Source organism: Entelurus aequoreus, linkage group LG08 (genome assembly GCF_033978785.1).
Source record: "Entelurus aequoreus isolate RoL-2023_Sb linkage group LG08, RoL_Eaeq_v1.1, whole genome shotgun sequence".
NCBI classification, from domain to species: domain Eukaryota; kingdom Metazoa; phylum Chordata; class Actinopteri; order Syngnathiformes; family Syngnathidae; genus Entelurus; species Entelurus aequoreus.
In genome coordinates this window covers 10639943-10666371 of record NC_084738.1, presented here as the reverse complement: position 1 = coordinate 10666371, position 26429 = coordinate 10639943, and the positions used below count along the sequence as shown (strand labels likewise).

General features: G+C 36.8%; 1 long non-coding RNA gene across 1 annotated transcript in view; it reads right to left on the bottom strand.

Moving 5' to 3' along the window:
• The window catches only part of LOC133654967 (uncharacterized), a 40114-nt gene extending 14489 nt beyond the window's left edge, over window positions 1-25625 (bottom strand). The window contains exons 1-2 of the long non-coding RNA XR_009826916.1: window positions 25439-25625; window positions 3024-3151 (exon numbers count right to left, since the gene is read on the bottom strand). This is a non-coding gene — a long non-coding RNA (uncharacterized LOC133654967). The remainder of the gene's footprint in view (window positions 1-3023; window positions 3152-25438) is intronic.
• Window positions 25626-26429: the final 804 nt, after the last annotated feature.

The window sequence follows — 26429 nt, the reverse complement described above, 5'->3', positions numbered from 1 at the left end:
AACTTTAAAGAAATACACTCTATACATTGCTAATGTGGTAAATGACTATTCTAGCTGCAAATGTCTGGTTTTTGGTGCAATATCTACATAGGTGTACAGAGGCCCATTTCCAGCAACTATCACTCCAGTGTTCTAATGGTACAATGTGTTTGCTCATTGACTCAGAAGGCTAATTGATGATTAGAAAACCCTTGTGCAATCATGTTCACACATCTGAAAACAGTTTAGCTCGTTACAGAAGCTACAAAACTGACCTTCCTTTGAGCAGATTGAGTTTCTGGAGCATCACATTTGTGGGGTCAATTAAACGCTCAAAATGGCCAGAAAAAGAGAACTTTCATCTGAAACTCGACTGAAACTTTTGAACGGTAGTGTACAGTCGTGGAATTAACACATTATTATGCCTAATTTTGTTGTGATGCCCCCGCTGAATGCATTAAACAATGTAACAAGGTTTTCCAAAATAAATCAACTCAAGTTATGGAAAAAAAAAATGCCAACATGGCACTGCCATATTTATTATTGAAGTCACAAAGTGCTTTTTTTTTTTTAACATGCCTCAAAACAGCAGCTTGGAATTTGGGACATGCTCTCCCTGAGAGAGCATGAGGGGGTTGAGGTGGGCGGGGTGCTTATGTAGCGTCCCGGAAGAGTTAGTGCTGCAAGGGGTTCTGGGTATTTGTTCTGTTGTGTTTATGTTGTGTTACGGTGCGGATGTTCTCCCGAAATGTGTTTGTCATTCTTGTTTGGTGTGGGTTCACAGTGTGGCGCATATTTGTAACAGTGTTAAAGTTGTTTATACGGACACCCTCAGTGTGACTTGTATGGCTGTTGACCAAGTATGCCTTGCATTCACTTGTGTGTATGAAAAGCCGTAGATATTATGTGACTGGGCCGGCACGCAAAGTCAGTGCCTTTAAGGTTTATTGGCGCTCTCTACTTCTCCCTACGTCCGTGTACACAGCGGCGTTTTAAAAAGTCATACATTTTACTTTTTGAAACCGATCCCGATAATTTCCGATATTACATTTTAAAGCATTTATCGGCCGATAATATCGGCAGCCCGATATTATCGGACATCTCTAGTTTTTACCTGCTTTGACATTATCTATGCTCATTTTTAACAATTGTTGAAACCACCTGCTCCGTGGCCATGTGGTTAGAGCAGGGGTGTCCAAACTTTTTCCACTGAGGGCCGCATACATAAAAATTTAAGCCTGCAGGGGCCATTTTGATAGTTTTCATTTTCAAATCATAACAAAAAATGGATTTTGTTTTTTTTTTTACCTTTAGGGCTCCCGGGGACCATAAAGTGTGTAAGTCATTAAAATGTTAAAAACAAGTCAAATTATTTTTTTATTTTTTTTATTTAACGCTTACAGTAAATCTCTACAGTATATCAACTTCAGGTTGATATAAAATTTAAAAAACTAAAAAGGTTTTATGCCTTTTCTGTCAAGACAACTTAGTTTTTTATAATAAAACTGAAATATGCAGTATTTCCCCCACTGCCCAAAACATTCAGAAAGCAATGTTTGATGTGAAGTAATTAGAGCCTTAAAAACATAAATAATGCAGGACACCATTGATATTAATTCATTATTATTTTTGAGTAATCACAGTGAAAAGATAAATAAAATCCCATTAAATATATTTAGGATACAAAAGGTGCCCCACTCAGAAAGTGATACATTTGTATTAATTTTTTTTTACTTTCAACACTTAAGTTACAAGATCAACTTCAGATATATCTGTCCATTTTAGGTTGGAACTATTATTTTGTTTGTTTTATGCTCTTTTTTTGAAAGAAAACGTTGATGTTTTTGCATGGCAACCACACAATATATGCAATATTTTCCACATAAAACATTTTAAAGTGAAATATTTGAAATAATTGGAGCCTTGAATAGGTCAATAATTCATTATAACATTGATTTTTTATTTAAAAAAAAAAAAGAAAAATAAAGATAGACAAAATAAAAAAACAGCCTGCATGGCAGCTTTGTGCCAACATTGCAACTTTTCCTAGTTAATGTTTATTTTTGCAATAGCATTTCCAGAATGTGTGGCGGGCCGGTAAACAATTAGCTGCGGGCCGCAAATGGCCCCCGGGCCGCACTTTGGACACCCCTGGGTTAGAGTGTCCGCCCTGAGATCGGTAGGTCGTGAGTTCTAACCCCGGCCGAGTCATACCAAAGACTATAAAAATGGGGACCCATTACCTCCCTGTTTGGTACTCAGCATCAAGGGTTGGAATTGGGGGTTAAATCACCAAAACGATTCCCGGGCGCGGCCACCGCTGCTGCTCACCTCTCCCCTCACCTCCCAGGGGGGTGATCAAGGGGATGGGTCAAATGCAGAGGACAAATCTCACCACACCTAGTGTGTGTGTGACAATCATTGGTACTTTAACTTTTAACTTTAACTTAATTGTTGGTGGTGAAGCTCAGAGGTAATCGTTAGATTATTAAAGATTTCCTTAGTTTTTTGTGTGATCTTAACAAATATACTGCATGAAAATAGAAAATATATTTAATACCATATTTTACGGACCATAGGGCGCACCGGATTATAAGGCGCACTGCTGATGGATGGTCTATTTTTGACCTTTTTTAATATATAAGGCGCACCGGATTATAAGGCGCACTAAAGGAGTCATATTATTATGATTTTTTCACTCTATCCCGCCTATAACGCACTTAAAAAAATCATCCAAGCACCTCCATTTAGGTTTTATATACGTGCTGTGAGTATTTATGTAATGTAGTCACGGGCACAATTATCATAACATTTATGCATTTGGCTCATTTTAAGCACAGGCGGTGCATTCATTTCAAACACGCATCACAACGTTCGCTTTTTTTATTTGAAACATCACTGATTATTACTCACTGAAGACTTCATGAGAGCCAACACACATAATACAACATCACTTACTGTACAATGTGTGCTGTCATCAGGATGCCAATTTATAGAATCTTGTTATTTTCCCGTTTAGATGAAGAATGACTCGTAATACTCACGAAGAAACCGGGGGTTGGAACCAAGGGTCTTTTCGTGTCGTTCTCGCCAACTGGCTGTTAAAGTGGACCAACTTGTCGGAATACGTCTTCATCCTTCTACTATCCAGGTGAGAGGCATTATTTATGATCTAGAAAAAAAGATGACGAGCAAGAAAGTGAGGAAGAAGCTCATCAGTTGATCATGTTAACATTGGCACACAAGCTGGTTATCACAGCGCCTCTATTATATACACTATATATATATATATATATATATATATATATATATATATATATATATATATATATATATATATATATATATATATATATATATATATATATATATATATATATATATATATATATACATATATATTAGGGGTGGGGGAAAAAATCGATTTGAATTCGAATCGCGATTCTGACGTGCGATTCAGAATCGATTCTCATTTTTTTTAAATCGATTTTTTTTTTTTTTTTTTTTTTTTTTCTTTAATTAATCAATCCAACAAAACAATACACAGCAATACCATAACAATGCAATCCCTCATTGACATTATCATTAGACATTAAAACAAAAAAGAACAATAGTGTCACAGTGGCTTACACTTGCATCGCATCTCATAAGCTTGACAACACACTGTGTCCAATATTTTCACAAAGATAAAATAAGTCATATTTTTGGTTCATTTAATAGTTAAAACAAATGTACATCATTGCAATCAGTTGATAAAACATTGTCCTTTACAATTATAAAAGCTTTTTACAAAAATCTACTACTCTGCTTGCATGTCAGCAGACTGGGGTAGATCCTGCTGAAATCTATGTATTGAATGAATAGACAATCCTTTTGAATCTTGGCAAAAAATCTTACCCACACGATTATCAAATGTAATAGGAAAATTAATTCATACTGACCAAACTGGCTTCATGGAAGGTCGACAATCTTCAGACAATACAAGGAAATTGTTTAATGTTATTTACTATGCTAGAAGTCTCCCTTATCCCACAGCAGTATGTAGTGTTGATGCGGAGAAGGCATTCCACCGCATAAACTGCTCATTTATGTTTTGCACATTACGTAAATTTGGATTTGGAGATAATTTTATACAATGGATTAAGATGCTTTATACAAGGCCCATGGCATCAGTCAAAACCAATAATCATATTTCAGAACCTTTTTTGTTAAAAAGAGGAGCAAAACAGGGATGTCCTGCATCTGGATTATTATTTAATTTGGTTATTGAACCCTTAGCTGCAAAAATAAGAAGTGAAAATAATATTCATGGTATAAATATTGGCTCTCAGTATAATAAGCTATCGATGTATTGTGACGACATAATTTTTTTACCTGTCACATTTTAACTCCTGTCTTCTTTATATCAATAATGTCATCACTGAATATGGCTGTTTATCAGGGTATAAAGTTAATTGGGACAAATGTGACATATTACCACTTAATAAACACTGCAAGAAATTACAAGTTCAGAACTCAAAAATTAAATTGTATTGCATTATTATGGTATTGTAGTGTATTGTTTTAAAAAAAAAAAAAAATCGTTTTTGAATCGAGAATCGTTTTGAATTGAAAAAAAAATCGATTTTGAATCGAATCGTGACCCCTAGAATCGATTTTGAATCGAATCGTGGGACACCCAAAGATTCCCAGCCCTAATATATATATATATATATATATATATATATATATATATATATATATATATATATATATATATATATATATATATATATATATATATATATATATATATATATATATATATATATATATATAGGGCTGCAACTAACGATTAATTTGATATTCGATTAATCTGTCGATTATTACTTAGATTAATCGATTAATAATTGGATAAAAGAGACAAACTACATTTCTATCCTTTCCAATATTTTATTGAAAAAAACCAGCATACTGGCACCATACTTATTTTGATAATGGTTTCTCAGCTATTTGTACATGTTGCAGTTTATAAATAAAGGTCTATAAAAAAATATATATATTTTTAAATTTAAAAAAATTGCCTCTGCGCATGCGCATAGCATAGATCCAACGAATCGATGACTAAATTAATCGGCAACTATTTTATAATCGATTTTAATCGATTAGTTGTTGCAGCCCTAATTTATATATACGTCCCCGCCCACAATCCAAGATGGCAGCCATGTCTATTCTGTGTTCAGTGTGTTCTTACCTGAGGTCTGAGTTTTTGTGTTTTTATGTATGAGATTTTAATTGTTTCTAGTCTGAATGAGTGGTACTCTGCAAGATAAACAAATTATCTGCAGAGTGGGATTTCTGGTGGATAGTTTCTCATCAAATGTCACTGGATTGCCATAGACTTTGGCCTACCTATAATCCACCTGTTCAGGTAGCAGTAGCAGACAGCTAGCACCCTCGGCCTGCCTGCTAGCCTTCCACCATCGGCCTTCCACCATCGGCCTGCCTGCTGCTAACCTTCCATCCTCGGCCTGCTTGCTGCTAGCCATTCCACCATCGGCCTGCCTGCTGCTGGCCTTCCATCCTCGGCCTGCTTGCTGCTAGCCATTCCACCATCGGCCTGCCTGCTGCTGGCCTTCCATCCTCGGCCTGCTTGCTGCTAGCCATTCCACCATCGGCCTGCTTGCTGCTAGCCTTTCACCATCGGCCTGCTTGCTGCTAGCCATTCCACCATCGGCCTGCTTGCTGCTAGCCATTCCACCATCGGCCTGCCTGCTGCTAGCTTTCCACCATCGGCCTGCTTGCTGCTAGCCATTCCACCATCGGCCTGCTTGCTGCTAGCCATTCCACCATCGGCCTGCTTGCTGCTAGCCATTCCACCATCGGCCTGCGTGCTGCTAGCCATTCCACCATCGGCCTGCCTGCTGCTAGCCATTCCACCATCGGCCTGCCTGCTGCTAGCCATTCCACCATCGGCCTGCTTGCTGCTAGCCATTTCACCATCGGCCTGCCTACTGCTAGCCATTCCACCATCGGCCTGCTTGCTGCTAGCCATTTCACCATCGGCCTGCCTACTGCTAGCCATTCCACCATCGGCCTGCCTGCTGCTAGCCATTTCACCATCGGCCTGCCTGCTGCTAGCCATTTCACCATCGGCCTGCCTGCTGCTAGCCATTCCACCATCGGCCTGCTTGCTGCTAGCCTTCCACCATCGGCCTGCCTGCTAACCTTCCAACATCGGCCTGCCTGCTGCTAGCCATTCCACCATCGGCCTGCCTGCTGCTGGCCTTTCACCATTGGCCTGCCTGCTGCTGGCCCTCCACAGTCGGCCTGCTGTTTGCCTCCAGCCATTGGTTTTGTCTACGGGCTTCCACCCATCGGCCTTGGTTGCTAGCTTTCAGCCCTGTCTGCTAACATCTTCAAAAGTGGTAAAACAAGTGGAACTTCTCCTCTCACTATGTCACAAATCATTATATTGTGTTTTATACTCTTGTGTGGTTTTACTGGTGTCCCAAATGGGTCTGGTCACCCCCCCTTACAAGCTACGCTACTTCAAGATGACAACTTTGATAATTTGACATTTCATCATAGTGGCAACTATAAAATAACCTCGGCCTTATCTCAGTTGAAGATTTCTGTGACTTTGGACAAAACAAAATGGCTGCATACTATGGTAGTGTCCATTCATTCTTATTGTTTCCTTGTTTTGAGAGATCACGTCAACATTACTGCATTCTCCCCTATTATAAGCACTTACTTTCACAGATTAAAGACAGACTCAAAAGATGGTAACTTTAAGCGCAAATGTTTAGTTATATTATTGTTATTGCTCTCAGGAAATGTTGAGACTAATCCAGGCCCTGATACACCTACACAATGTTTTACACCTGCGGATTTTAAAACTAGATCTGGTCTTGGGATTATTCATATCAATGTTGGAGTTTACTCCCTAAACTTGATATGATAAAGATCTGGATAAACTCAACAAATGCTGATATTGTAGTCTTATCTGAGACTTGGCTTAAACAATCTGTGCTTGATAAAGATATTTACATTCATGGCTATAATGTCTATCGTACTGACCGACAAAGAAAAGGTGGTGGAGTGGCCATATATATTAAGCAGAGGTTTGATGTTAAATTAGTCCTCTCTGAATCAGTAAGTAAAGAACTTGAACTGTTAGCACTTGAAATTGAATTAGCTAGAAATCACCACATTATGGTAGTGGGGTGTTATAGGCCTCCATCTGCCCCTAGTCATTCTCTATCTACTCTTGTGAAGCTTCTGTCTCAACTGAAATACAATGAAATAGTGATGGTTGGTGATCTGAACTGGGACTGGCTCACATCTGTGTCTGACTCTTTGAAAGCACAGTGTGCATCTCTAAATTTAACACAATTAATTAACTCAGCTACAAGACCTAATCCTAAATGCCCTCAAAAAGCTACACTCATTGACTTAATTCTAACAAATATGCCCTTTAAATTTGTTGCATCTGGTGTTTTCCCTAATGATGTGAGTGATCATTGTGTGATTGCAGTAGTGCGAGACACAAGGATTCCTAAAAGCAAGCCTCGTCTTGTTGAAAAACGTAATATGAAATTATTTGAGATGCAAGCTTTTTTACATGACTTGCATCTTTTTAATTGGGATAGAATTGCTCTTTTTGATAATGTTGAACTGGGTTGGAAATATTTTCACGAAAACTTCTTGAGTATAGTGAACAAACATGCCCCTTTTAGAAAATTTAGGGTTAAAGGTCGTGACAATCAGTGGTTTACATCGGACCTGTCAGATGTATTGCATGAGCGTAATGCTGCTTGGGCCAGGGCACGCAAGTCAGGGTTAGAAGCGGATTGGTTGAATTTTAGACAATTAAGAAATCAATTTACTTCTCTCATTCGGAAAGTCAAATCAGAATTTTATTTCTCCACAACAACAGAAAACCTCAAACACCCAAAGAAGTTTTGGAAAATCATCAAATCTTTGTCCGGCTGCTGTAATTCAGTCAATCTCCCACCTAGTATACTTGTTGATGGTGTCAGAGTAAGTGACAGAAGAGAAATGGGTAGTCATTTTAATAATCATTTTATTTCCTCTGGTTTTCTCTACAATTCTGACAACTCTACTGAAGTTCCGCTAACTCCGGAAAGAACCGTTGAAAATACCCAGGTTTTTAACTTTACGCCCTTTACCACAACAGAGGTCATGAGGGCTCTAAAGCAACTTAAACCTAGAAAGCCAGCTGGCTCAGATAAGTTGGAGCCGATCTTTTTAAAGTTGGCAGCTGAAATTATAGCTGAACCACTGACTCACATTTTTAACCTTACTCTAATTTCAAATGAAATCCCTTTGGATTGGAAATCTGCCCTTGTAATCCCCCTATTAAAAGGAGGTGACCCTAGTAATCTAAATAATTACAGACCGATCTCTAAACTCTCTGTTCTGGCAAAAGTGCTTGAATCCCTTATCAGTGAACAGATAAAAGACTTTTTGGACACCAACTTTATCCTGTCACCATTTCAGTCAGGTTTTCGCAGAAATCACAGTACTGTTACTGCTGCTATGAAGTTTATAAATGATGTAACTGAAGCTCTTGACAAGAAGCAGTGCTGTCTGTCCCTCTTTATTGACTTTTCAAAGGCATTTGATACTGTTGATCATGTCATTTTAATCAAACGTCTTTCAGCTATTGGTTTTTCTCAGCAAGCAGTTGGATGGTTTGCAAATTACCTCACAAGTAGAACTCAGGCTGTTCAGATAGAAGGTTCCTCCTCGGACGTACTGCAAGTGAAAAAGGGTGTCCCTCAAGGTTCTGTGTTGGGCCCATTATTATTCACTATTTACATAAATAATCTTGGACAGAATATTCCGAACTCAACTTTCCATTTCTATGCTGATGATACTGTCATATACTGTACAGCACCCACTCCTGCTGAGGCCTTTAAATATCTACAACATGCATTTGACAGAGTACAAGAACAACTTTGCTATCTTCAACTGGTTTTAAATGCAGAGAAAACAAAGTGTATGTTCTTTACCACATCAAAAACTGTAAGATCAGCACTGTGTGAGAACATTTTAACAAGAAATGGGCAACAAATTATGTTAGTATGTGCTTTTAAATATTTAGGATTTTTAATTGATGACCACTTGAGTTTTAAGGAGCACATTCAGTATGTTGTAAAAAAACTGAAACTTTTACTGGGATTTTATTATAGAAACAAGTCTTGCTTTTCTTTTACTGTGAAACAGAAATTGGTGGAAACAACCTTCTTACCTGTTATTGACTATGGAGATGTGTTGTACATGAATGCTACTGCTGGTTGTCTCCACAAGCTGGATAGTGTGTACCACGGTGCACTGAGATTTATCACCAACTGCGCTCCCCTTACTCACCATTGCGTATTATACTCAATGGTTAACTGGACATCTTTATGTGCTCGACGCCTCAATCATTGGTATGTTTTCATCTACAAAACCATTCTGGGTATCACTCCATCTTATCTGTCTTGTCTTTTAACAAAGAAACAAGGAAGTCACAATCTTCGTTCAATGAATGTTCTGCAATTTGTCGTCCCCAAAGTAAGAACTGAACTGGGCAAAAAAGCATTTAGGTTTTCAGCAGCGAAGGCTTGGAATAACCTACAATCAAATATTAAACTTCAAACCCTTGTTACGTTGAATGAGTTTAAAGCTTCTGTGAAAGGACTGCAGTCTACCTTGTCTGTATGCACATGTGTTATGTGAGCAAGTTTTAATGTCGTAAGTGTGATGTTTTATGTATTTGTTTACTGTTTTTAATGTAACCTTGCTGCTGCCCTCTTGGCCAGGTCTCCCTTGGAAAAGAGATCTTTGATCTCAATGGGATTTTACCTGGTTAAATAAAGGCTAATAATAATAATAATAATAATATATATATATATATATATATATATATATATATATATATATATATATATATATATATATATATATATATATATATATATATATATATATATATATATATATATATATATATATATATATTTTTTTTTTTTATTATTATGCCTTTTTTTACCACTCTTACTACAACCAACTCTATCTTGTCAATCTCGTCACTTGTTTCTCAGTCAGTCTGGGCTCTGGCATAGTTGCATGTAGTTGATCGGGGGCGCGAGAACCAGGAAACGTGTAGAAAAGGACAAACTATGTACCAGCGTGGTCGAGTTGTTTTTCTTTTTTGTAGGGACAAAAAAAAGCAAGCAACCACACGTTAAAAAATAAGCCCAAAAAAACGCAACCCGTGACTCACTTTAGAAAAAAAACAAGGCCAAAATGGCTTATAATAAACGGACTTGGCAACACGGCTGCTGCTAGCAACTAGGAACTTCGGTGATAACTCAACTTCCAGCAACAGCGGATGGAAATAACCTCGGTCGTCTGGAGAGAGTGACCTGGCAAGGCTTCGAAGCTAAACTTGTCATTCAGTATCCAATTTTTTTTTTTTTAATCTATTTTTGCCCTTATTTGTTCCTTTGACCAACTGGAACGTCGCTACGGGTGTCACCCAGGACGCTGTGCGATTAAAAACTAATTGTGCAGTTAAACGGCACATTATTATCGTGTTAACTGTGACAGTCCTAATATTGGATTTGGCAAAAAGAAAACAAATGTAAAACAACTATACAAATTTAAAACAACATTGATCATTTGTCAAATGCACATTTCAAGACCAAAAACAAAACTTTCCCTCTAATCAGCATCAACAGGACAGAGTATAACTCCAGACTAGTGTTGTCCCGATACCAATATTTTGGTACCAAAATGCATTTCGATACTTTTCGATACTTTTTTAAATGAAGGGGACCACAAAATATTGCATTATTGGCTTTATTTGAACAAAAAATCTCAGGGTACATTAAACATATGTTTCTTATTGCAAGTTTGTCCTTAAATAAAATAGTGAACATACAAGACAACTTGTCTTTTAGTAGTAAGTAAGCAAACAAAGACTCCTAATTTGTCTTTTCTCATTCTATTAATTAGTCAAAATGATTAAGGACAAGCGGTAGAAAATGAATTGTTAATCTACTTGTTCATTTACTGTTAATATCTGCTTACTTTCTCTTTTAACATGTTCTATCTACACTTCTGTTAAAATGTAATAATCACTTATTCTTCTGTTGTTTGATACTTTAGTTTTGGATGATACCACACATTTGGGTATAATTCAATACCAAGTAGTTACAGGATCATACATTGGTCATATTCAAAGTCCTTATGTGTCCAGGGACATATTTCCTGAGTTTATAAACATAATACAGATTTTTTAAAAACAAAAGAAGATGTTGTGATGCCAAAAAACATTGATGTAATCATAGTAGTATCGACTAGATACGCTCCTGTACTTGGTATCATTACAGTGGGTTAACCCATGGCGTTTGTTTACATAGTGACGCCGGTCAGCTACGGTGTGTAGTGAAGCATGTTTAGCTATTCCTGGTCCTGCAGGGATGATACTTGTAAGAAATGTACTTTATTTGTCGCCATGGAGACGAGGATTAGTGATTTAGAAGTAGCTACAACCCTTTACTGCAGGGGTCACCAACGTGGTGCCCACGGGCACCAGGTAGCCCGTAAGGACCAGATGAGTAGCCCGCTGGCCTTTTCTAAAAATAGCTACAAATAGCAGCACTTACCAGTGAGCTGCCTCTATTTTTGAAATTGTATTTTTTTACTAGCAAGCTGGTCTCGCTTTGCTCGACATTTTTAATTCTAAGAGAGACAAAACTCAAATAGAATTTGAAAATCCAAGAAAATATTTTAAAGACTTGGTCTTCACTAACTGACAAAGAAACAGATAACAGATTTGGTGTCCAGTTCAAAGTGTGACATGATTTATTTAAAAATTTGAGAGTTGACTTTTGTATTTTACATGAGTTATTATTTGTACAAACATGGTGCAAAGTAATTCATGATTTGTTAAAAAAAAAAGTGTTAGTGGCTAGCTAGTTAAAATGGGATGTTGTGATTTCACAAGACTGTCTTAGAAGTCAATCATCAATCAATCAGTGTTTCTTTATATAGCCGATCATTTGAAAATGTTCAATTTGAAAAAATATAAAAATAAAGTGTTGCATATTGATATTTATCTGTTTATATATATATTTATTGTGAGAAATCATTATGATCAGTGTTTCCACAAAGATATATATCATTAATTATTAATAATAACATAGAGTTAAAGGTAAATTGAGCAAATTGGCTATTTCTGGCAATTTATTTAAGTGTGTATCAAACTGGTATCCCTTTGCATTAATCAGTACCCAAGAAGTAGCTCTTGGTTTCAAAAAGGTTGGTGACCCCTGCTTTACTGACATAAATTGAATCATAACTTATAGACATTTAAAGAAAGGGGGAAAAAAAAAAAAACTGCCATCTTTTTTGTAGTTGTATTCCTTTTTTATTATCTTTATTATTCTTTGTATTGATCCTTTTTTTTCTTCTTTTTTTTTCTGTTGTTACTTTTGATATGGTTTTGTCACAGTTTACTTGCTTATTTATTTATTTATTTATTTTTTGTTTGTGTGATTTTTAATGTTTTATTGTTTTGCATCTGATCAAGCCCTGTGACTTTCCTTTTCTCTTTTAAGTGTGAACGATGGAGAGGTCCTCGGGAGGTGATCTTGTGATCACTTCCTGAGGACCCTTGATGCCGAGGAATATTCATCCATCTTGCTATGGCCTGGATAGCCTGCTGATCCTGAGCCAGAGCGGGATGGATGGATATATATATACAATATCTGGGTATTTTTTCTAATAACGTTTATACTGTAAACCTTGAGTTGTTAAAGTTCAAGTGCACCTCTGTCCTCGAGTGTGCATGTGAGTGTGTATGAGTGGATGAAGGGTTTGTGTGAGCAAAGTATGACTGTTAAATGTGATTTTAACTGTAAAATTCAATAAAATATATTTGGAAAAATAAAAATAAAAATAAAAAAAGTAGCTACAACACTGCACTACCACTTGTCCTTAATAATTTTGACAAAATAATAGAATGATAAATGACACAATATGTTACTGCATACGTCAGCAGACTAAATTAGGAGTCTTTGTTTGCTTACTTACTACAAAAAGACAAGTTGTCGTGTATGTTCTCTATTTTATTTAAGGACAAACTTGCAATAAGAAACATACACTACCGTTCAAAAGTTTGGGGTCACCCAAACAATTTTGTGGAATAGCCTTCATTTCTAAGAACAAGAATAGACTGTCGCGTTTCAGATGAAGGTTCTCTTTTTCTGTCCATTTTGAGCGTTTAATTGACCCCACAAATGTGATGCTCCAGAAAGTCAATCTGCTCAAAGGAAGGTCAGTTTTGTAGCTTCTGTAACGAGCTAAACTGTTTTCAGATGTGTGAACATGATTGCACAAGGGTTTTCTAATCATCAATTAGCCTTCTGAGCCAATGAGCAAACACATTGTACCATTAGAACACTGGAGTGATAGTTGCTGGAAATGGGCCTCTATACACCTATGTAGATATTGCACCAAAAACCAGACATTTGCAGCTAGAATAGTCATTTACCACATTAGCAATGTATAGAGTGTATTTCTTTAAAGTTAAGACTAGTTTAAAGTTATCTTCATTGAAAAGTAAGGACATTTTAATGTGACCCCCAAACTTTTGAACGGTAGTGTATGTTTAGAGTACCGTAAGATATTTTGTTAAAATAAAGCCAATAATTAAATTGTTTGTGGTCCCCTTTATTTAGAAAAGTATCGAAAAGTACTGAAAAGTATCTAAATACATTTTGGTACCGGTCCAAAAACATTGGTATCGGGACAACACTACTGTGGACTAAATCTGCGCATGCTCATGATAGTTATTACAGTTGTCAAATAGAGGCCCCTCACACACTCGTGTTGGGTGGTCACTTCAAGACGACTTTGTCCGGGGCCTTTATGTGACGCCGGCGGAGCACAAGGCGGACGACACGCACTCCTGAAGAGCTGAAGGCCACAAAGGCCCTCTTGACGCTTCACCAAGAGTCTGTTAACTATGAGTCAGCTGTTGTGCTCCGACAACAGCTTCAACTCCTCCAGCCGCCCCCTCTCCTCTCTGCTTAAAAGGGGCCTTTGTGCCCGTAGGGCCCCCATCAGTTACCTGCTGACAGGCCGAGCATGACTGATGAGCCGCCCCAGGCGCCCCGCGGTGCTCATAATTTATACATCGTATCAGCGTCAACAAAAGACACAGCGTCGCTCCGTGGAAATGAAAACTTGTTTGGACGCCGAGCGTGTCCGAGGGAAAGTCACATGACCGTTTTGTACGCCCGCACCTCCACCGACCACGAGTGGGAGTGTCGGATGTGGTCCCCTGGTCTCAGGTGGTGAGGACATGAAACAGACATAGCAACTTTTTGACTTATCAAATGAATGAAAGTCTTCCAAGGACCATACATAGCGCCATCTTGTCACTTAAACCAGTGTTTGTTTGTCCACTTCTGTACGTACACACTATGTGTCATTTACTTATTGACTACCTTGTCATTTCATGTAGCGAAAACTTGAACTATCAATCACGTAAAAAGAGGTTCAGTTACGGGACAAAAAATGTAATATAACGTGAAAAAAAGTATTCGAGTTACAAGAGTAAAGTAGCATTAACACGAGAAAAAGAGGCACTGTCACGAGACAAAAACTGTAATGTAACGTGAAAAACGTCGTACAGTTATGAGAATAAAGTAGCAGTTTTACAAGAAAAAAAAGTTTCGTTACGGGACAAAAGATTTAATATAACGTGAATAAAGTATTAGAGTTACAAAAGTAAAGTAGGAATAACTCGAGAAAAAGAGGTACTGTCACGAGACAAAAACTGTAATGTAACATGAAAAAAGTCGTACAGTTACGAGAATAAAGTAGCAGTTTAACAAGAAAAAAAAAGGTTCGTTACGGGACAAAACATTTTATATAACGTGAATAAAGTATTAGAGTTACAAGAGTAAAGTAGGAATAACTCGAGAAAAAGAGGTACTGTCACGAGACAAAAACTGTAATGTAACGTGAAAAAAGTCGTACAGTTACGAGAATAAAGTAGCAGTTTTACAAGAAAAAATAAGTTTCGTTACGGGACAAAAATGTTTATATAACATGAAAAAAGTATTAGAGTTACAAGAGTAAAGTAGCAATAACACAAGAAAAAGAGGCACTGTCACAAGACAAAAACTGTAATTTAACGTGAAAAACGTCCTACAGTTACGAGAACAAAGTAGCAACTTACAAGAAAAAATAAGTTCTGTTACAGGACAAAAAATGTAATATAACGTGAAAAAAGTATTAGAGTTACAAGAGTAAAGTAGCAATATCACAAGAAAATAGAGGTACTGTCACAAGACAAAAACTATAATGTAACGTGAAAAAAGTTGTACAGTTACGAGAATAAAGTAGCAGTTTTATAAGAAAAAATAAGTTTCGTTACGGGACAAAAAATGTAATATAACGTGAAAAAAGTTGTACAGTTACGGGAATAAAGTAGCAACTTGCAAGAAAAAAGAAGTTCAGTTACGGGACAAGAAATTTAATATAACGTGAAAAAAGTTGTACAGTTACGGGAATAAAGTAGCAACTTACAAGAAAAAAGAAGTTCATTTATGGGACAAAAAATTTAATATAACGTGAATAAAGTATTAGAGTTAGAAAAGTAAAGTCGGAATAACTCGAGAAAAAGAGGTACTGTCACGAGACAAAAACTGTAATGTAACGTGAAAAAAGTCGTACAGTTACGAGAATAAATTAGCAACTTACAAGAAAAAAGAAGTTCAGTTACGGGACAAACAATTTAATATAACGTGAAAAAAGTATTGGAGTTACAAGAGTAAAGTAGCAACAACACAAGAAAAAGAGGTACTGTCACGAGACAAAAACTGTAATGTAACGTGAAAAAAGTTGTACAGTTACGAGAATAAAGTAGCAGTTTTACAAGAAAAAATAAGTTTTCTTACGGGACAAAAAATGTTATATAACGTGAAAAAAGTATTAGAGTTACAAGAGTAAAGTAGCAATAACACAAGAAAAAGAGGTACTGTCACGAGACAAAAACTGTAGTGTAACGTGAAAAAAGTCGTACAGTTACGAGAATAAAGTAGCAGTTTTACAAGAAAAAAAAAGTTTCGTTAAGGGACAAAACATTTTATATAACGTGAAAAAAGTATTAGAGTTACAAGAGTAAAGTAACAATAACACAAGAAAAAGAGGTACTGTCACGAGACAAAAACTGTACTGTAAAGTGAAAAACGTCCTACAGTTACGAGAACAAAGTAGCAACTTACAAGAAAAAATAAGTTCTGTTACGGGACAAAAAATGTAATATAACGTAAAAAAAGTATTCGAGTTACAAGAGTAAAGTAGCATTAACACGAGAAAAAGAGGCACTGTCACGAGACAAAAACTGTAACGTAACGTGAAAAACGTCGTACAGTTATGAGAATAAAGTAGCAGTTTTACAAGAAAAAAAAAGTTTTGTTACGGGACAAAAAATTTAATATAACGTGAATAAAGTATTAGAGTTACAAAAGTAAAGTAGGAATAACTCGAGAAAAAGAGGTACTGTCACGAGACAAAAACTGTAATGGAACGTGAAAAAAGTCGTACAGTTACGAGAATAAAGTAGCAGTTTAACAAGAAAAAATAAGTTTCGTTACGGGACAAAAAATTTTATATAACGTGAAAAAAGTATTAGAGTTTCAAGAGTAAAGTAGCAATAACACAAGAAAAAGAGGCACTGTCACGAGACAAAAACTTTAATGTAACGTGAAAAACGTACGGTTACGAGAATAAAGTAGCAACTTACAAGAAAAAATAAGTTCTGTTACGGGACAAAAACTGTAATGTAACGTGAAAAAAGTTGTACAGTTACGGGAATAAAGTAGCAACTTGCAAGAAAAAAGAAGTTCAGTTACGGGACAAGAAATTTAATATAACGTGAAAAAAGTTGTACAGTTACGGGAATAAAGTAGCAACTTACAAGAAAAAAGAAGTTCATTTATGGGACAAAAATTTAATATAACGTGAATAAAGTATTAGAGTTACAAAAGTAAAGTAGGAGGAATAACTCGAGAAAAAGAGGTACTGTCACGAGACAAAAACTGTAATGTAACGTGAAAAAAGTCGTACAGTTACGAGAATAAATTAGCAACTTACAAGAAAAAAGAAGTTCAGTTACGGGACAAACAATTTAATATAACGTGAATAAAGTATTAGAGTTAGAAAAGTAAAGTAGGAATAACTCGAGAAAAAGAGGTACTATCACGAGACAAAAACTGTAATGTAACGTGAAAAAAGTCGTACAGTTACGAGAATAAAGTAGCAGTTTTACAAGAAAAAATAAGTTTCGTTACGGGACAAAAAATGTAATATAACGTGAAAAAAGTATTGGAGTTACAAGAGTAAAGTAGCAACAACACAAGAAAAAGAGGTACTGTCACGAGACAAAAACTGTACTGTAAAGTGAAAAACGTCCTACAGTTACGAGAACAAAGTAGCAACTTACAAGAAAAAATAAGTTCTGTTACGGGACAAAAAATGTAATATAACGTGAAAAAAGTATTAAAGTTACAAGAGTAAAGTAGCATTAACACAAGGAAAAGAGGCACTGTCACGAGACAAAAACTGTAATGTTACGTGAAAAACGTCGTACAGTTACGAGAATAAAGTAGCAGTTTTATAAGAAAAAATAAGTTTTGTTACGGGACAAAAAATGTAATATAATGTGAAAAAAGTATTAGAGTTACAAGAGTAAAGTAGCAACAACACAAGAAAAAGAGGCACTGTCACAAGACAAAAACTGTAATGTAACGTGAAAAAAGTCGTACAGTTACGAGAATAGAGTAGCAACTTACAAGAAAAAAGAAGTTCAGTTACAGGACAAAAAATGTAATGGAACGTGAAAAAAGTATTAGAGTTACAAGAGTAAAGTAGCAATATCACAAGAAAATAGAGGTACTGTCACGAGACAAAAACTGTAATGTAACGTGAAAAAAGTTGTACAGTTACGAGAATAAAGTAGCAGTTTTATAAGAAAAAATAAGTTTCGTTACGGGACAAAAAATGTAATGTAACGTGAAAAAAGTTGTATAGTTATGAGAATAAAGTAGCAACTTACAAGAAAAAATAAGTTCTGTTACGGGACAAAAAATGTAATATAACGTGAAAAAAGTATTAGAGTTACAAGAGTAAAGTAGCATTAACACAAGGAAAAGAGGCACTGTCACGAGACAAAAACTGTAATGTAACGTGAAAAAAGTCGTACAATTAAGAGAATAAAGTAGCAATCTTACAAGAAAAAAGAGGAACTGTTACGGGGCGAAAACTGTAACAGTTACGAAAAAAGTATTAGAGTTACAAGAGTAAAGTAGCAATAACAAGAAAAAGAGGTACTGTCACGAGACAAAAACTGTAATATAACGTGAACAAAGTCGTACAATTACGAGAATAAAGTAGCAATCTTACAAGAAAAAGAGGAACTGTTACAGGACGAAAACTGTAATATAATGTTAAAAAAGTATTAGTTACAAGAGTAAAGTAGCAATATCGAGGTATTGTTACGAGACAAAAACTGTAATACAACATGAAAACAGTTGTACAGTTACATGTGTAAAGTAGCAATATTACAAATAAATGAGGTACTATTACGAGACGAAAACTGTGATATAATATTTAAAAAGTTGTACAGTACATCCGTGGCTCACTAGTGCAATAACAACGCCGGAAATGTGTCCCGTGAAAACCTGTCCGACTTGGGTGAATAATGTAAACTCTCTACACCGGTATGTTTTAGCGCTTTCATGGCAAGTTTACTGACAGATATAAGTAAGAACTTTACACTACTTTATATTACAAATAGCAACAGCGGAGGATGAATGCCCCATAACAAGAAGATAGAGAAAAAGAAGAAGCTAATCGACTACGGACTACAAAGGCGGACACGCGCACATTTTCAGGACTTATGCAGATCCCAAATACACATTAGCAGGTACCAGACGGTAAGACCAGTTGCTTTTGCATAATATTGCGAAACAAAACACCAGGTAATATGTCTTACCTTATACACACACCATAATAATACTCATATGTTGAAGCACACTACAATCCGGCTTCATCGCTTACCAAAGTCGTACTAAAACTTGTTGACAGATTTTTGAGCGCCGGGTGTAATGTTTTATATTTTCAATGGAACATATCAAATTTTGGTGTTGTTTACTTGAGTCATATTGCAGTCTACACGTATCTCTTATGTGTGACTGCCATCTACTCACACTTATCATTTCACCATGTACCAAATAAAATAGCTTCGAGGTTGGTAAGCACAACCAAAATTATTCAGTACGATTTATAAGGCGCACTGTCGAGTTTTGAGAAAATGAAATGATTTTAAGTGCGCCTTATAGTCCGAAAAATACGGTAATTTTTAGGGATGTCCGATAATGGCTTTTTGCCAATATCCGATATTCCGATATTGTCCAACTCTTTAATTACCGATACCGATATCAACCGATACCGATATCAACCGATATATGCAGTCGTGGAATTAACACATTATTATGCCTAATTTGGACAACCAGGTATGGTGAAGATAAGGTACTTTTTTAAAAAATTAGTAAATAAGATAAATAATTTAAAAACATTTTCTTGAATAAAAAAGAAAGTACAACAATATAAAAACAGTTACATAGAAACTAGTAATGAATGAAAATTAGTCAAATTAACTGTTAAAGGTTAGTACTATTAGTGGACCAGCAGCACGCACAATCATGTGTGCTTACGGACTGTATCCCTTGCAGACTGTATTGATATATATTGATATATAATGTAGGAACCAGAATATTAATAACAGAAAGAAACAACCCTTTTGTGTGAATGAGTGTAAATGGGGGAGGGAGGTTTTTTGGGTTGGTGCACTAATTGTAAGTGTATCTTGTGTTTTTTATGTTGATTTAATTAAAAAAAAACCAAAAAAAACGATACAGATAATAAAAAAACCGATACCGATAATTTCCGATATTACATTTTAACGCATATATCGGCATCTCTAGTAATTTTACACAATGTTAGATCAAACCAAAGTGTTGCATGGAGAGGAGACGGATGCTTTGGATTGGAGTGCAGAAAACGTATTGTTATGAGTAAAACCACATCATTATTGACGTGGTGGAAAGGTATCCTTAAAAGCGGAACAATCTGAGGAGACCTCGCCAAAACAAGGGCGGCATCATCCATCCTGCGTTTGTACCTCCAACACTTCACGCATTTTATCTGCAGACAGCTCATTATGCGCTCCTTGGACAGGCCTCGGCGTTTCCTCCTCCACAGCGATCACGCTGAGGAATGAGCAGATACTTGAACCGTCGGGCTGATATCCATATCTCCCTCTGTATGGATTCTAGTCTATCTGCCCTGCTCTGGGATCATTTGCACCCCAGGACAAGTACATCATCATCATCATCATCATCATCCTGCAACCTTAGCTTCAAGAGAGCGTGCAGGCTTTGTTCTGCTCACTCGGGGATGTTTGGCAGCGCGCTGATAGATGTGATTATCCTTAATGTCAGCGCATAGCGGCGTCCCCGATAACACATTCTCTCAGTAGAATTCATCCCCGCTTATCTCTGCGTGGTGTCGTTAGACGCTGACTCTCCGTGCCATGCAGGAATTTCCTCTCTCTGCTTTGTTTTGCTCCATTTCGTTACCACTGTGGAGATGCGTCGCGAATATAAGTTGGCACCTTCGACTTGTTGCCTTGTTTTATGGGGACTTTTTGACCCTTTTGTCTGAATTGAGTCTTAATTTACATGGCGAGCTAGTTAGCGGCTAACGTCCATCCGCAGTCGGCAGTGTTTTAGCTACCTCTAAATAATCCTCGCCTCCATGGCGACAAATGAAGTGAGTTTCTTACAAGTATCATCCCTGCAGGACCAGGAATATCTAAACGACACACTGTAGTAATGTAAACAAATGCCATGGGTGGATCTACACCTGACACACATTGTAATGATACCAAGTACAACAGCGTATCTAGTCGATATGATTACGTGATGACGTTTTTCTTTTTTTATTCATATTACATTCATAAACTCAGGAAATACGTCCCTGGACACATGAGGACTTAAAATTATGACCAATGTATAACATACTTGCCAACCTTGAGACCTCCGATATCGGGAGGTGGGGTGAGGGGTGGGGCGTGGTTGGGGCGGGGGGCGTGGTTAAGGGCGCGGTTAAGAGGAGAGTATATTTACAGCTAGAATTCACCAACTCAAGTATTTCATACATATATATATATACATATATATGTATATATATACACACTACCGTTCAAAAGTTTGGGGTCACATTGAAATGTCCTTATTTTTGAAGGAAAAGCACTGTACTTTTCAATGAAGATAACTTTAAACTAGTCTTAACTTTTAAGAAATACACTCTACAATGCTAATGTGGTAAATGACTATTCTAGCTGCAAATGTCTGGTTTTTGGTGCAATATCTACATAGGTGTATAGAGGCCCATTTCCAGCAACTATCACTCCAGTGTTCTAATGGTACAATGTGTTTGCTCATTGGCTCAGAAGGCTAATTGATGATTAGAAAACCCTTGTGCAATCATGTTCACACATCTGAAAACAGTTTAGCTCGTTACAGAAGCTACAAAACTGACCTTCCTTTGAGCATATTGAGTTTCTGGAGCATCACATTTGTGGGGTCAATTAAACGCTCAAAATGGCCAAAAAAAGAGAACTTTCATCTGAAACTCGACAGTCTATTCTTGTTCTTAGAAATGAAGGCTATTCCACAAAATTGTTTGGGTGACCCCAAACTTTTGAACGGTAGTGTGTGTATATATATATATATATATATATATATATATATATATATATATATATATATATATATATATATATATATATATATATATAGATATATATATATATATATATATATATATGAAATACTTGACTTTCAGTGAATTCTAGCTATATATATATATATATTTATTTTATTATACATATAAATAAAATAAATACTTGAATTTCAGTGTTCCGGAGGCTATCCAGTAGATGGCAGCATTGTCCTGTTTAACTTCTCCGTTCATGAGTGAGTATATCATTTCGGCCACCGTGTTCAATGGAGGAGTCTGTTCTACAAAATGTACAGGCAACATAATTACATACCCCTTCCCCTTCGAACTGTCCTGGATGAACTGAAATTCTTGTTTCCATACGTTCCAACTCTTAATTACCGATTCCGATATCAACCGATACCAATATATACAGTCGTGGAATTAACACATTATTATGCCTAATTTTGTTGTGATGCATTAAACAATGTAACAAGGTTTTCCAAAATAAATCAACTCAAGTTATGGAAAAAAAAAATGCCAACATGGCACTGCCATATTTATTATTGAAGTCACAAAGTGCATTATTTTTTTTAACATGCCTCAAAACAGCAGCTTGGAATTTGGGACAGAGCATGTGAGGTTGAGGTGGGCGGGGTTGGTAGGGGGGGCGGGGTTGGTAGGGGGGGCGAGGTTGAGGTGGGGGGCAGGGGCTAGGGGGTAGCGGGGGGTGTATATTGTAGCGTCCCGGAAGAGTTAGTGCTGCAAGGGGTTCTGGGTATTTGTTCTGTTGTGTTTATGTTGTGTTACGGTGCGGATGTTCTCCCGAAATGTGTTTGTCATTCTTGTTTGGTGTGGGTTCACAGTGTGGCGCATATTTGTAACAGTATTAAAGTTGTTTATACACAACCCTCAGTGTGACCTGTATGGCTGTTGACCAAGTATGCCTTGCATTCACTTGTGTGCGTGAAAAGCTGTAGATATTATGTGACTGGGCCGGCACGCAAAGGCAGTGCCTTTAAGGTTTATTGGCGTTCTGTACTTCTCCCTACGTCCGTGTACACAGCGGCGTTGTGAAAAGTCATACATTTTACTTTTTGAAACCGATACCGATCATTTTGAAACCATCCATCCATCCATTTCCGATATTACATTTTAAAGCATTTATCGGCCGATAATATCGGTAGTCCGATATTATCGGACATCCCTAATATTTATATAGCGCTTTTCTCTAGTGACTCAAAGTGCTTTTACATAGTGAAACCCAATATATAAGTTCCATTTAAAGCAGTGTGGGTGGCACTGGGAGCAGGTGGGTAAAGTGTCTTGCCCAAGGACACAACAGCAGTGACTAGGATGGCGGAAGCGGGGATCGAACCTGGAACCCTCAAGTTGCTGGCACGGCCACTTTACCAACCGAGCTATACAGCTATCAATTTTTACAGCTTGTCCTTTATAATTTTGACAAGATAATAGAATGATAAATGACACAATATGTTACTGCATATGTCAGCAGACTAATTAGGAGCCTTTGATTGTTTACTTACTACTTAAAGACAAGTTGTCTGGTATGTTCACTATTTTATTTAAAGACAAAAAAACTTGCAATAAGTAACATATGCTTAATGTACCCTAAGATTTTTTGTTCAAATAAAGCCAACAATGCCAATTTTTTTGTTCCCCCTTATTTATAAAAGTTAGAAAAGTATCGATACCAAAATATTGGTATCGAGACAACCCAACTCTGCACTAAATGTTGTGACCTGACAGCAAAAACAAAACAAAAAGTGTCTACCTTTCAGTACTGCTTGTAGGAAGAAGCAGGTGACCTCTGGCTACCATGTAATCCACAGAGAATTATTCATAACAACACGGCATAAATCCCCTTGAGAGTGTTGAGCCTTGGAAGCACGGCATGTGGCGAACAAATCTCCCGTTTTTTGTTTTTTTCTTCTTCCCAGATCAAACAAAAGCGCGTCGGCGATAACAGAACAATCAGGCATTATGGTCGGAATTACATTAATCCACATCTCCAGTGACATGTTGCTGAAGTGAATGCTAATGCTAAGCAGGTAGCCTGTTGACATGCCGTCACGGTGTGGGAAACATAAGTCGCATACATTTATTTTTCAACCGTGTTTTGAGTGTTGTCGCACACGTCATGTTGCCAAAAAAACACGACCAGCTGCAGCCAATCATTATCACTAGGGATGTCTCCATTAGGGATGGATATCATTAGGATTTTATTGATACCAATATTGATATTTCTTATCGATACTCTTAATCAATACTACAGTCGTGGTCAAAAGTTGACATACACTTGTAAAGAACATAATGTCATGGCTGTCTTGAGTTTCCAGTCATTTCTACAACTCTTATTGTTTTGTGATAGAGTGATTGGAGCACATACTTGTTGGTCACCAAAAACATTCATGAAGTTTGGTTCTTTTATGGATTTATTATGGGTCTACTGAAAATGTGAGCAAATCTGCTGGGTCAAAAGTATACATACATCAATGTTAATATTTGCTTACATGTCCCTTGGCAAGTTTCACTGCAATAAGGCGCTTTGGGTAGCCATCCACAAGCTTCTGGTTGAATTTTTGACCACTCCTCTGGACAAAATTGGTGCAGTTCAGCTAAATTTGTTGGTTTTCTGACATGGACTTGTTTCTTCAGCATTGTCCACACGTTTAAGTCAGGACTTTGGGAATGCCTTAATTCTAGCCTGATTTAGCCATTCCTTTACCGCTTTTGACGTGTGTTTGGGGTCATTGTCCTGTTGGAACACCCAACTGCGCCCAAGACCCAACCTCCGGGCTGAAGATTTTAGGTTGTCCTGAAGAATTTGGAGGTAATCCTCCTTTTTCATTGTCCCATTTAAAGCACCAGTTCCATTTGCAGCAAAACAGGCCCAGAGCATAATACTACCACCACCATTCCTGACGGTAGGCATGATGTTCCTGAGATCAAAGGCCTCACCTTTTCTCCTCCAAACATATCGCTGGGTATTGTGGCCAAACAGCTCAATTTTTGTTTCATCTGACCACAGAACTTTCCTCTAGAAGGTCTTAGCTTTGTCCATGTGATGTCCATGTGGAAACTCAAGACAGCCATGACATTATGTTCTTTACAAGTGTATGTAAACTTTTGATCGCGACTGTATATATAAGTGCTGTCAATAAAATGCATTTTTATTACCATTTTTTTTTCAATATGAGGTTGTACACCACTAACAACATGTAACATCTCACAGCAGGGAAGTATCTGATCAATACCTGCTTTTTAAGTTTCCAACAAATCAACCATGTGTGCAGTGCAAGGTGCAATGCAGTTGTTATGTCATCATCTTGTGAAGAGCACATCACTGTGTTTCTATCCATGACAATTACACTCAACTGTAAATAATATTTATGCAAGGCGTTCATATGCAGAACACAGACCTTTTACATGATACGGCATATCAAATATATGTAGCCGAGCTAAATTGTATTTTATTTTATTTTAATTTTGGTCAATTATTCACATCATTTTTTGTTGTGAACTTCCCCAAAAGTGTTTCTCATTGTAAATAGGTTCCACTCTATTATTTTCCGTTACATACCTTTTTGTTTCCCTGGGGAGTGATTTGGCGTCGCACCTTTGTGACCAGCTTCAGTGAGCACTGACGCTCGGAGCTGGTAAGTCACGTTTATGTCTCTCTCCTTTTGTTTTTTATAAACTTTTTGGTTGTCGCTTTTAAAAGTGTTTTGTGGGAATGCGCACTGTCTTGTGACTTGTTGGTGTGCATGTGTGTTGAATTCCCGAATGGTTGTTGAATTGTTGAAAAAACCGAACTTTTGTATGCTAAAGGATGTGTGGGTTAGCTTGATTAGCTTACTGCTAGCGGCAGTTGTTGCGGGGTCTCCTGTCTCATGAGTTTGTGCACGGGTCAGGGGCTCTGCTGTGTGTCTGTGTGGACATCTTGTGTGCCGCTGCAGCATTTATATGAGTGTGTATTTTTTTCTGTGTGACGCCCTGTTTTTGTTTTTTTCCAAAAAAAGGTATGTCTGTTATGAGTTTTTTTGGCATGGTTTATTGTATAAAAAATATAAAAAGAATTGATGTGGGTGGGAAAGATGAGGTGTATTGCTGCACATTTAAGGATTATTTTTCTTAATATATTGTTATTTGCTGAAGTATATATTTTATATACTGTGTTTTATTTAATTAATTTATTTGAGACTATTATGCTTTTTTTACCATTATTATTATTATTATTATTATTATTATTATTATTATTGTTATTTCCATTTCCACGTTTAAACATATATAATTGATTTGAGTGAGCACTGACGCTCGGAGCTGTGGAGAGGGATTCTGTTTGCCGTGGACTGTGTGTGACGCCCTGTTTTTGTTTTTTACCAAAAAAAGGTGAATAAATGTGCGCCTCACTAAGAAGATACACAACGCAGAACACTGACTGTTACATATATCATGTAAATCAATACAAACAATTAGCATGTCAGGCGGGTGTGCATTTAAGCAAGGTGTGTTTTGACGGATTATTATCACTGTAGTGTTTTACTGATTGGATTAAAATCGGCATGTGGATT